Source organism: Mus pahari, chromosome 1 (genome assembly GCF_900095145.1).
Source record: "Mus pahari chromosome 1, PAHARI_EIJ_v1.1, whole genome shotgun sequence".
NCBI lineage: Eukaryota > Metazoa > Chordata > Mammalia > Rodentia > Muridae > Mus > Mus pahari.
Window position 1 is genome coordinate 49424834 of NC_034590.1, and position 11534 is coordinate 49436367.

Consider the following 11534-nt stretch of genomic DNA (forward strand, 5'->3'; position numbering starts at 1 on the left):
ATGCAATTGTAGAGCTCAATTTCAACTGCTAAAGATACAACACAACTCCTGCATCTAAGTCTTAGGAAACAGTACAGAAGACAAATGACAAACGTTTTAAGAGTCAAAGGAATCAGGGAGTTTGCTGTGAGATTGTGTTCCCTAGATATATCTAAAGCTATATAGAGTCTCCCCAACATGAATACCTAAACTATTACTTGAACAAGAATAACATCAGCTGTGACGCTAAAATGAATGGTGGAAAGTTTTAAGTTTATTTTTTCCAGTATCCTTTGGACTAGTGAGAAGCAAATACAAACTTTGAATAATTTAGCATTTATCTCTAATAATTAAAGTCTTCTTTAAAATGTAGCTATATTATTGCTTTCATATCAGAAAAGTGTAGCAGGCCCTTAATATCATTAAATATATATAATCAGCACTGAAATGTAACTCATTGTCTCATAACTTCTGTTTTTTATCATTTTCTTTGGAGATCTGTATTTAAACAAAATCTATGAATTGCATTTTGTCCATACCCCTTGAGGCACCATAGTCTAGAGTTTCCTCTTCCCTTTTGTAAAATTTTCCTTAATTTAAAAAAGTACAGTTGTTAGTGTTGTAGACTTTCCTCCAGTATAACTTTGGTTATATGTATCTTCTGGATTTCTTACCATCTTTCTTGTTCTGTTCACCACAATCACATAAGCTAGCAATGACAGTAAGATTCTTAATTAGGCTTTAATTTTTAGAAGACTTTAGAAGATGAGATGTCTGATTGTCCTTTCTATGAAGATTGAGGGCTCAATTCAAAGGTTATAACTCTGCCATATGAATATTGTCCCTTTACCTTTATATCCATGTTTTTAGAAGATATCAAGAATTCATGCAATAATTCACTTAAGTTTAAGTGATATTGGGAGCTGGGGATATAGGTCTGAGGGTATAGTGGAAGCTAAGTAAACATAAGGACCTGAATTTGAGTGCCTATAAAAGCCAGGCATGATAGAAAGCACTGGGGAAATGGGGACAAAAAGATCACTAGGGCTTCCTGGACAGTTAGTCTTGTCTAATAAGTGAGCTTCAGGTCTAATGAGAGACCTTTTCTCAAAAAATAAAACATTTGTCTATGTTTGAGTCTTATTTAGAGCCCTATCCACTTCATCTTTGTTTCTCAGCCACAATGAAACTTCTTCTACCATGGCCTACTAATGTGTGACCATAGGAACAAAGCAGTGGAAACTGAGCTTTCTAAAATGTAAGCCAACATACACACAGCAAGAGAAAGCTGACCAACACATCGGGCAAACACCCATCTAACTACATAACTTAACCACAAAGTAATATTCTCTACAAATTCATCTATGTAGATCATTGTTCTTCATTGCTGGGTAATATCGAATGGTATGGACACATATTTATCTTTAGAAGGCCATCTGGGTTGCTTCTAATTGGTGAATAGGCTTAGGAGAGCTTCTGGGAAGATTTGTGTGGAGAGTGCCGTGTGAAGAAAGTTTTCAATTACCTAGGATATATGTTCAGGAACACAATTGCTGATTCATGCAGTAGTTACCGTTCAATTTTAAAGAAATTTCCAGGAAGGTTTCAGGGTGGTTTGTGCCATTTTTCATTCCCAACAGCCATATGTGAAGAAACCGTTTCTCTATACCTTCACTATCATTTTTTGGGTTTCTATTTTCTTTTGTGTCTCTGGCTGTTTAAATTTCCTCAGCACCATTTATTGAAAAGTTATTCTGAAACCATGGAATTGTGCACACAGTTGGCAAATGCCACAGGTCCCCGAAACACACTCTTTATTATGTTTATAATCTATTTGCTCTCTGTTCTTCATTATTCCCATAAACATCTAGGCTCCCCATTCTGCCCTTAGGGACTACTTCCAGAAAAATATAGGGTTCTGGCATACTACCATGGCTTTGCTCGTACTAGCATGAAAATGATAGGTTCTTCAGGAGCTTCTCCTTGATAAAGAGGTAGAAGTAAGAGAGGAAAAATAACAACTAGGTGGTGCCTGCTTCCTAAGTCTCCACTGTGCCTCCTCTGACAGAACCCCACTGAGTACAAATAGGACTTACAACATCATCCCAGGTAGACTAGAACTCAGTCTGTCTATGTCCTTCCCATTCACCTTACCCAGGGGGTTGAATTGACTTTCCTGATGGGTTCCTTTCCTCTTTAAGTTTTCTCTGTTATCCTTTCAATCAGCAAAGTGATTGGGAAAGAGGCAGTCTAGATCTCCCACTGGAACTTGGCTGAAATGGGTGTGTGTGAGAGGACATACTTGTTCTGTGGCTTTTGTCTGGGATGTCATGTCTATTGTCTAGAACGTTTCATATTCCTTTGGTGCCCATTTCCTCTTCATTAGGATACGTGCAGAGACCAGGATTTTGAAGAGACATTTGGTCTAGCCCTTTGAAGCTACCATTATCCTGTTCCAAATCCACTATATGTGAGGCAAGAGGAGATTCCAAGGAGCTCAACAAGTATTTTCTCTATGCTCTGTGGCTCAACATTATTCACCTCTTCATTTTTATGCATCTCATGTTTGTTATAAATACAATGTCCTTAGATCAAGAGAAAGTAGAAAACACCAAGTACTACATATTCCTAGAGGGAGAAGCTGTGTTTTATAGGACTTAATGTGAAAGCAGTCCTCCATTACACAAATTATGCAGTTGAGTCTCTCAAATTTGAGGAAAATTGTGGGGGTCAGCACATTGGGAGTGCAATGAATAAACCTTGCCCTAAGACAGCCACTTTTATGATAATGTTATCTCCCATGCCAGGTAAGTAACACAAGTCTATAATTAATGACCAAAATAAATGTTCACTATTTTGATAGAGTAGAATCTTTCATCTGTCTCCACTCCCCATCTATCTTGCTGCCTTGGCAATCACTGATAGTGCCCTTGGTGTCTGTATAGACAGGTGGATTATACTCTTTATCTTACAATCTACATAAAAGTGTGTGTGTGTGTGTGTGAGTGTGTACGCGCGCGTGCGCATGTGCGTGTGCGTGCGCATGTGTGTTAAGGCAATGCTGCACAATGATCAGTAGCAATGTGTTTCTGGAAACACTAAGTTTGGTGATTCTTTTGTTTTTATGGTTTAGGCATTTCCACAGTGTGCTTTGCATGTAGCATTTCAAATCCAGTTGAAGTAATTTTAGCATCTATAGTTGTGTCAAAATTGCTATGCATGCAGTATAATTTAAGGCTCATTTGTTTCACTCTCTTTTGAATTTTAAGAATTTTATTCCTATCTTGATTTTGGATGTGTTTCATAATTACATAGAGTAGAATACAATTCTAAGTTAAATACATGACCTAAGGTGTATATACAGATGCCTGAAGATTCCCTGCCTCTTTGTTCTTCATCCAGAGCTGACTTAAAGCATTAAGTTCATTGCATAAAACTTATGATGAGAAATGCATTTTGTTTCTGACTTTTGATTCTGTTATTGTATTTTTGCTGTGTGTGCACAGGATGAGGAGGGGCTTCTGTATCCATTTATCCCTGGATATATAAAGTGCAGACCTACACAGTGAGTTTTCTGTGCTGTGGTCTCACCTGCTAACCCATTTTGGATTTTCTTTTTGTTCTTAACCTTTTCAGATTCTCCTTCTCTGTCTCTGTCTCTGTCTCTGTCTCTGTCTCTGTCTCTGTCTCTCTCTCTCTCTCTCCCCTCCCTCTTTCCCTCCAACTCCTCCCCCACTACCCTCTCTCTCCAGTAGCCTCAGCTCTGAGTCCACATTGTTTCTATCTGCTGGTTCTGGTACCCACTTATTCTTTTTGGAAAGATCACAAGTTCTACTGCCTGCTGCATTAAGACTCTATCACCTGATCTTCAGGTCCACACCTCTACCTGCCATCCCAGAAAAGTGAAAACATCAGTCAAAGAAAATGCTAATAAAATTTTAATAAAAATTTTCTAACACAAATCAATCAGTAAATTTGGGACACTATTAAAAGACCAAATGTAAGAATAATAGGAACAAAAGAAGACAACCAAATCAAGGGCCTCGAAAATACCTTCAACAAAATTATAGAAGAAAATTTTCCTATCCTTAAGACAGAGATGCCTACAATTGTACAAGAAACTTACAAAACAACAGAGTGGACCAAAACCAAAAATCCTCCCAACACATAATAATCAAAACACTAACTATGAAGAACAAAGAAATAATATCAGAGCCCCAAGGGATAGAGGCCAAGAAATATTTAAAGGCAGATCTATTAGAACTACACCAGACTTTTCAGCAGAGAATTTAAAAGCAAGAAGAGCCTGGGCATATGCCTTACAATTTCTAAGAGATCACAGACTACTATACCCAGCAAAAGTTATAATTACCATAGATGGAGAAAAAATATTCCATGGCAAAACCAAATTTAATCAATATCTTTCCAATAATTAAGCTGTACAGAGGATAGTAGAAAGAAAACTCCAACACAAGGACAGTAACCCAAGAAAATATAACAAATAAGTAATTCCACACTACCAAAACCAAAAGAAGAGAATCATATACACAAACATGCACACACACACACACACACACACACACACACACACAGTACCAACAACAACATCAAAGTAACAAGAATTAACTATCATTGGTCTTTAAATATCTCTCAATATCAAGGGACTCAAATCCCCAATAAAAAGACACAGGCTAACATAAAAGAGCAGATGTGTTAACATGATCCATCATTCTCCTGCATACAAGAAACAGAGCTTACAAAGATATATATTACCTGACAGTAAACACCTGGCACAAGGTTTTATAAGCAAATGAACCAAAGAAACAAGTTGTAGAAGTCATTCTAATATCTACTATTAAAATAGACTTCCTACCATAAGCAATCAAAAGAGATGCAGAAGAATGCTTCATTCATCAAAGGAAAAATCCACCAAGATGACACCTCAATTCAGAACATCCATGTTCCAAATGCAAGGGCACCCACATATTTAAAAGAAACATGTCTAAAGCTCACATTACATATCAAACCTCCCACATTGAAAGAGAGAGACTTCAACACTTTTAACAATAAATAGGTCATTAAAACAGGAAATAAACAGAGAAGTAATGAATTTAACTCACATTATAAATCAAGTGGATCTAACAGATATCTACATCCAAACTCAAAAGAATATAAATTCTTCTCAGCATCTCATGGAATGTTCTCCAAAACTGACCATGAGTTGGTCACAAAGCAAGCTTTCAACAGATATGAGAAAATTAAAATGAATCCTTGTATCCTATCACACCACCATGGATTAAAGCTGGACTTCAATAAAAAAAAAAAATACAAAGCCGACAAACGCATGGAAAATGAACAACTCTCTCCTCAACAGGATCAGGAAAGAAATAAGGAAATAAAGTAAAGACTTTCTAGATTTCAGTTAAAATGCACAATATACCAAAACTTGACCCAAGGAAAGCAGGGCTAAAAGTTAATAGCACTAAGGTCCTTTCATGAAGAAATTGGAGAGTTCTCATATTAGCAATTTAAAAGTACACCTGAAAGCTCTAAGAGAGAGAGAGAAGGGAGAGAGAGAGGAAGAAAGAGGAAGGAGGAAGAAGAAGTGGTAGTATTAGTAGTGGTGGTGGTGGTACTGGTGCTGGTGGTGGTGCTGGTGCTGGTGCTGGTGGTAGTAGTAGGAGTAAACACAAGTGAAAGTAGAGGGCAGAAAGTAATTAACCTCAGGGCTGAAATCAATAAATTAGAAATAAGGAGAACACTACAACCAAGGAAACCAAGAATTGGTTCTTTGAGAAAAATCCATAAGATAACTCCTAGCCAAACTAGCTAAAAGGCAGAGAGACAGTACCCAAATAAAGAAAATCAGAAATGAAAAGGGAGATATCAAAATGGACACTGAGGAAATTCCAAGAATCATTAGGATTTCAAAGCCTGGACTCCACAAAATTGGAAAATTTTAATGAAATGGATAATTTTCTAGACAGATACCAATTACCAAAGCTAAATTAATATCAGGTAAACTATCTGAATAGTCCTATAACACCTAAAGAAATAGAAACAGTCATTAAAATTGCTCCAATTCACCTTCCCTCCCCCCAAAAGCAAACCATGGGACAGATAGTTTTACTGAAGAATTCTACAAGAATTTCAAATAGATAATACCAATCCTCCTCAAACTATTCCACTAAGTAGAAATAGAAGGAACATTGCCATTCTCATTCTATGTTGCCAGTCACTCTGAAAGGTAAACCAAAGAAAGACTTAAAATGAAAGGGAATTTCAGATCAAATTTCCCTTATGAACATTCATGAAAAAAAGAAAAAAAAAAAGCAATAAAATACTTGCTAACCAAATTCAAGAACACATCAAAGATATCATTCACCATGATCAAGTAGGCTTCATTCCAGGGATTCAAGGATGGTTCAGTGTATGAAAATCCATCAACTTAACCCACCATATAAACAAATTGAAAAAAAAAAAAAAGCCAACCTGGTCATTTCATTAGATGCTGAAAGAGCCTTTGAAAACTCCAACCCCCCTCATGTTAAAAGTCTTGGAGAGATCAGGGATACAGGGCACATACCAAAACACAATAAAGGCAATAACCAACATAAAATTAAATGCAGAGAAAATTAAAGCAATTCCACTAAAATCAGGAACAAGACAAGGCTGCTCGCTCTCTCCCAATCCATTCGATATAATGCTTGAAGATCTAGCTATATAAATAAGACAAAAGGAGGTCAAGGCTATAAAAATTGGCAAAGAACAATTCAAGGTATCAGTATTCATAGATGATATGATAGTACACATAAGTGATCCCAAGATTCTACCCGAGAACTCCTAAAGCTATAAACACCTTCAGCAAAGTGGGTAGATACACAATTAACTCAAAGAAACCTGTAGTCCTCCTTTGTACAAACAACAAATGTTCTGAGCAGGACTTTAGGAGTAATATCCTAAAGTATTAAAAATAATAAATCTCATATATATCTTGGTAACTCTAAGTGAAAGATCTGTGTGACAAGAATTCCAAATCTCTGAAGAAAGGAAAAAAAAATGAGATAACTAAAACAATGCTGAACAATTAAAGAACTTCTGGAGTTATCACCAAGGTGTACTACAGACCAATAGTAATAAAAGATCCATGGTATTGGTATAAAAATAGACAAATTGGTCTATAGAATCAAATTGAAGACCAAGAAACAAATCCACACATATATGGACACTTGAATTTTCACAAAGAAGCCAAAGCTGTACAGTGAAGTATGGAGCATATCTTCAACAAATGTTGCCAGTCTAACTGGATGTCTCCATGTAGAAGAATGAACATAGATTCAAATTTATCACCCAGTGCAAAACTCAAGTCCAAGTGGATTGAAGACCACAATATAAAACTGGATACACTAAATCTAATAGATAAGAAAGTAGGGAATAGCCTTCAACACATTGGTACAGGAGACAATACCTGAAAAAAAAAACATCAATGGCTCAGGCACTAAGATAAACATTTAATAAATGAGACTTCAAGAAACTGAAAAGCTTTGTAAGGCTAAGGACACCATCAATACAACAGCATGACAGCCGATAGAATGCGAAAAGGTCTTCACCAACCCTGCTTCTGCTTCTGACAGAGAGTTAATATACAAATTTTATAAAGAACTCATGAAGTTAGACACCAGCAACCCAAATAACCCAATTAAAGAATTGAAATCAGCTGCAGTCAGGAAGGGGCATCTTTATGATGTTCCAGATTCCTGGAAATTGGGAGGGCCCAGAGAGTCTATTGGGGTGACTGTAACTGAGATTCTAGCAGTGGGGGATATGGAGCCTGAAGTGTTCACCTTCTGTAGTAAGGGAGGACTCTCAGTGGAAGGATAACTAGAAAACCTTTGACCCAAAATGTGTCCTGCCTATAAGATGTACAGGGAAAAAGATGGAGCAGAAACTGAGGGAATGACTAATGAATGACTGCCCCAACTTAAGACCCATCCCATGGGCAAGAACCAATCCCTGACACTATTAATGACACTGTAACACTTGCAGGCAGAGTCCTAGCATGACTGTACTCTAAGAGGCTCCATCCAGCAGCTGACTGAAATAGATGCAGTAGCCCACAACCAAACATTAGACAGAGCTCAGGGAGTCTTGTGGAAGAGTTGGGGGAAGGATTGAGGGACCTGAATGGAATAGGAACATCATAAAAAGACCAACAGGATCAACTAAGATGGACCCTTGGGGGATTCCAGAGACCAAATCACCAACCAGATAGCAAATGTGGGCTGAACTTAGGAACCGCACACATATGTAGCAGAAGTACAGTTTGGTCTTCATAAGGGTTGCCCAAAAGTTGGAGTGGAGGATTGTCCCTGAATCTTTTGCCTGCCAGTGGATCCTGTTTCCCTAACTGATCTGCCTTGTCCGGTCTCAGTGGTAGAGGATGTGCCTAGTTCTGCAATGACTTGATGTACCTTTCTGGGGGATACTGAGGGTGGGGCTCCCCCTTCTTAGATAAGAAGGTAAGGGGATGGGAGAAGGTCTATGGGGAGGTACAAGAAAAGGGAGTAGCTGTGACCCGCATGTAAAGTTAATTAATTAATTAATTATACATCCCTGTCAAAATTTACATCCCCTCCCTGTTTTCTGTGATATCTACCTTACAGTCAGTTATCCTTCACCAGCCAGTGTATAATATTAGACCATCAACATTGATATGGATTCAGGATGGGAGAATTTACCAGCTAGAAAAGCAAGTTTGATGCTGGACAGCTGAAGACTAAATGACAAAATCTTCATCAGAGAAAATAAAAAGCACTTGCAGCTAAGATGCTTCAGTGTTGTAAGTCTGAGAAAGTAAGAACAGTGGCAAGTATATAGGCCTAGAGACCAAATATAATTTTCAAAAGGTAGCAAAAGTGGGATTGTAAACAGGGAGCTAACAAACTTGGGAGTCTTGGCAGCAAGGACCAGACTGAGGTGAGGAATCAGGCCTGATCAGCATCAGGGTTGAGCAGGGTTGGTCAGGCAATATTCTGAAAGATGTTTTTTCACTGGTTCATCTGTTGCCAATGAAATATTGTAGTTCATGGGAGGTAATGCTTTCAACTATGGAATTATAATTCAAAAAGAAGTTAAAAGCCAGGAATCCCAGGCCAAACACACTGAAATAAATGGACCAAATGTAATTGGAGCAAACGTGAAATTTTGCATGTAAGTGATGGCTCAGAAATGCAGTGATATAAATAACATAAAAGATCAAATTGAGGCAACATTTATTTCCAGCCTATTCATTTCCAGGTTTGGGGTTTCTTTCATTGTGGGTTAGGGTTATGTTCAATGGCCTCGTTTGGCCAAGATGCTGATATGAAGCCAGCAAAATGAAGGAACACCTCAAGGACATACAACCAAACAGTGGGTTGACCAAGAATTGACACTCATACTCACACCTGTCTTTGTTAAAACACTTAAGAATTGGTAGAGGATCTGCTTAACCTGGCACCCATTTCTAAGATTACACTCGGAGGAGCCTTCAGAAAGCATGCACTTAGTAAGTCCAAGAACAAGACTGCGGCTGCAGAACAAGTAACATAACCCTAACCCACGCTGAAAAATGCAGAGAAGCAAAGCCTGGAAATAAATGCTGCCTCAACTTGTGCTCAGTCACCCACTCCTAAATAATATTGTTTATTTCTGCCAATCATACTCAAGAACATTCTATTTAATTAAAAATATATAGGAAGGGGAATGAAGAAGGCTCTGCGACATGACCACAGAAATGGCTGAAGGAAAAGTGAATGGGAAAAGAAGCAGGTGAGGAGAGATGGTGGCTTCCCTCAAGTATAATAAAGAATTCGTGAGAGGAAAAAAAGGGGGGGGGAGAAAGGTATTCATGTTGCAGAACCATGATGACCACTAGGTAAAGGTGATAAGCAAATGGCACCATTACCAAGGACTGTGGGCTCTTGTGGGTGGAGCTATATAAATAAGACTTCACATCTCATGCACTGAGTCCATCAGTGAGGGATGTAGCCATGTGTAATATACGCATCCTTTCAATTAGCTTTTTGTGGTTCTATTACTTTCCTAAGGCAGATATGACTCTTTTGTTCCATAATATATAAAAGTCTTTGATATTAAGCCCATTATAATCTCTAAGGGAGGAGTGACCCTGTCTTATATTCTTGATGGAGGTCAAAGGACCAGAAAAATGGAAAATAAACAATCAACTCTAGCCATCTGATAGAGCCTTTGATAGTCCTTTCTGTTGCTGCCCTTTCTTCAAACATTATTGATCCTGATCCACTTATTTCAGAATAGTGAAGAGGAAATGGCTGCACACACATATGCACAATATTTTAAGGGTGTTTTCAAACAAATAGAAAGAAAATTAAATGTTAAGATGTAGGTTCTTGTATAGAAATATTCTCAAACATTTACTTGTTGGGTAATAAATAGTTAATGTTGGCAATACACCTTATACACAAGAACACACAGTATAGCTTTGAGTTACCCCTATATTTTTTTCCTCAGCCCAGTACAATTTTCAACAGTCATCTTCTTATAAGGCTGAGATGTATGTTACTACAATAAGATGAGGTGATGGGAGAAGGGACATTTAGAACAGGGCTTCTGGTTTCCATGTTGACTCCAACAATGGATCTGTTACTTGCATGGTATATCCAATACTAGCCTCTGTTTACTCAATGCAAAGTCAGGGGAAAAAAAACCATACTACGTTAACTCTACATGTTATCAGGGGAATGGAAAAGTCTGTAAAACAATAGGAACTTGTGACAATTCCCTTTGTATCTGTGTCTGAGAATCCTCCAAGAAGAATTATTCCATGAAACCTCAGAGGCCTCCGCACTGTAGGAATTTTCATGGCTAATACTGCTAAGACTTTGCCACTGTGAATGGAAACACTGTGAGTTGATCCATTTGCCAGCTCTGTCCAATTGGTAATGGATGTGTATACACTATTCACAGTGTATTTTAACTCCCAAGGCACTCTGGGAGGAAACAAAAGAGAACAGAGGTATTTGTAAGAACAGTGGAAAGATACTATAAGATGATCATGTTGTGGTCTACATAAACCACACAGGAAATGAAAACTAAACCAAGCTAGATTAGAAATATGAATTTGTGTGCTTGAGTTCACTGAAATTACACTGATCTCGGTTTTTACAACTGTAAAATGATTGCAAGTAACAAACATGATGATAATGATGACACTTACCATGACTCATTGAAATATTGAAAATGATGGATGTAAAGGCATTTGGAAACCCAGGTGTCATAAACTGATAAGGGAAGACATCTCATCAGGTACAGTAGCAGAATCAAAATGACGGAAGAGTCCACTTGGTTGCTCTGGGTAATCAGGAGTTCCATGGGTGGAATGGAAAGAGAGTCTAAAGAGAAAAGAGGTGCCAAACAATCCTACTGCACAAATAATATTGCCTCAACATGCCCAGGTGCATTGTACAGCAAGCACAACTCTTTGGCCTTGTATGTTAAGGAATCAACCCCAAAACAAAGACAAGGCCATTGATAAA

General features: G+C 37.9%; 1 non-coding gene across 1 annotated transcript; it reads right to left on the reverse strand.

Annotated features, from left to right (window-relative positions):
* Window positions 1–2629: 2629 nt before the first annotated feature.
* LOC115062802 lies at window positions 2630–2794 on the reverse strand. The gene has a single exon (XR_003842727.1). It is a non-coding gene; the product is annotated as a U1 spliceosomal RNA (small nuclear RNA).
* Between the last annotated feature and the right edge of the window lie 8740 nt (window positions 2795–11534).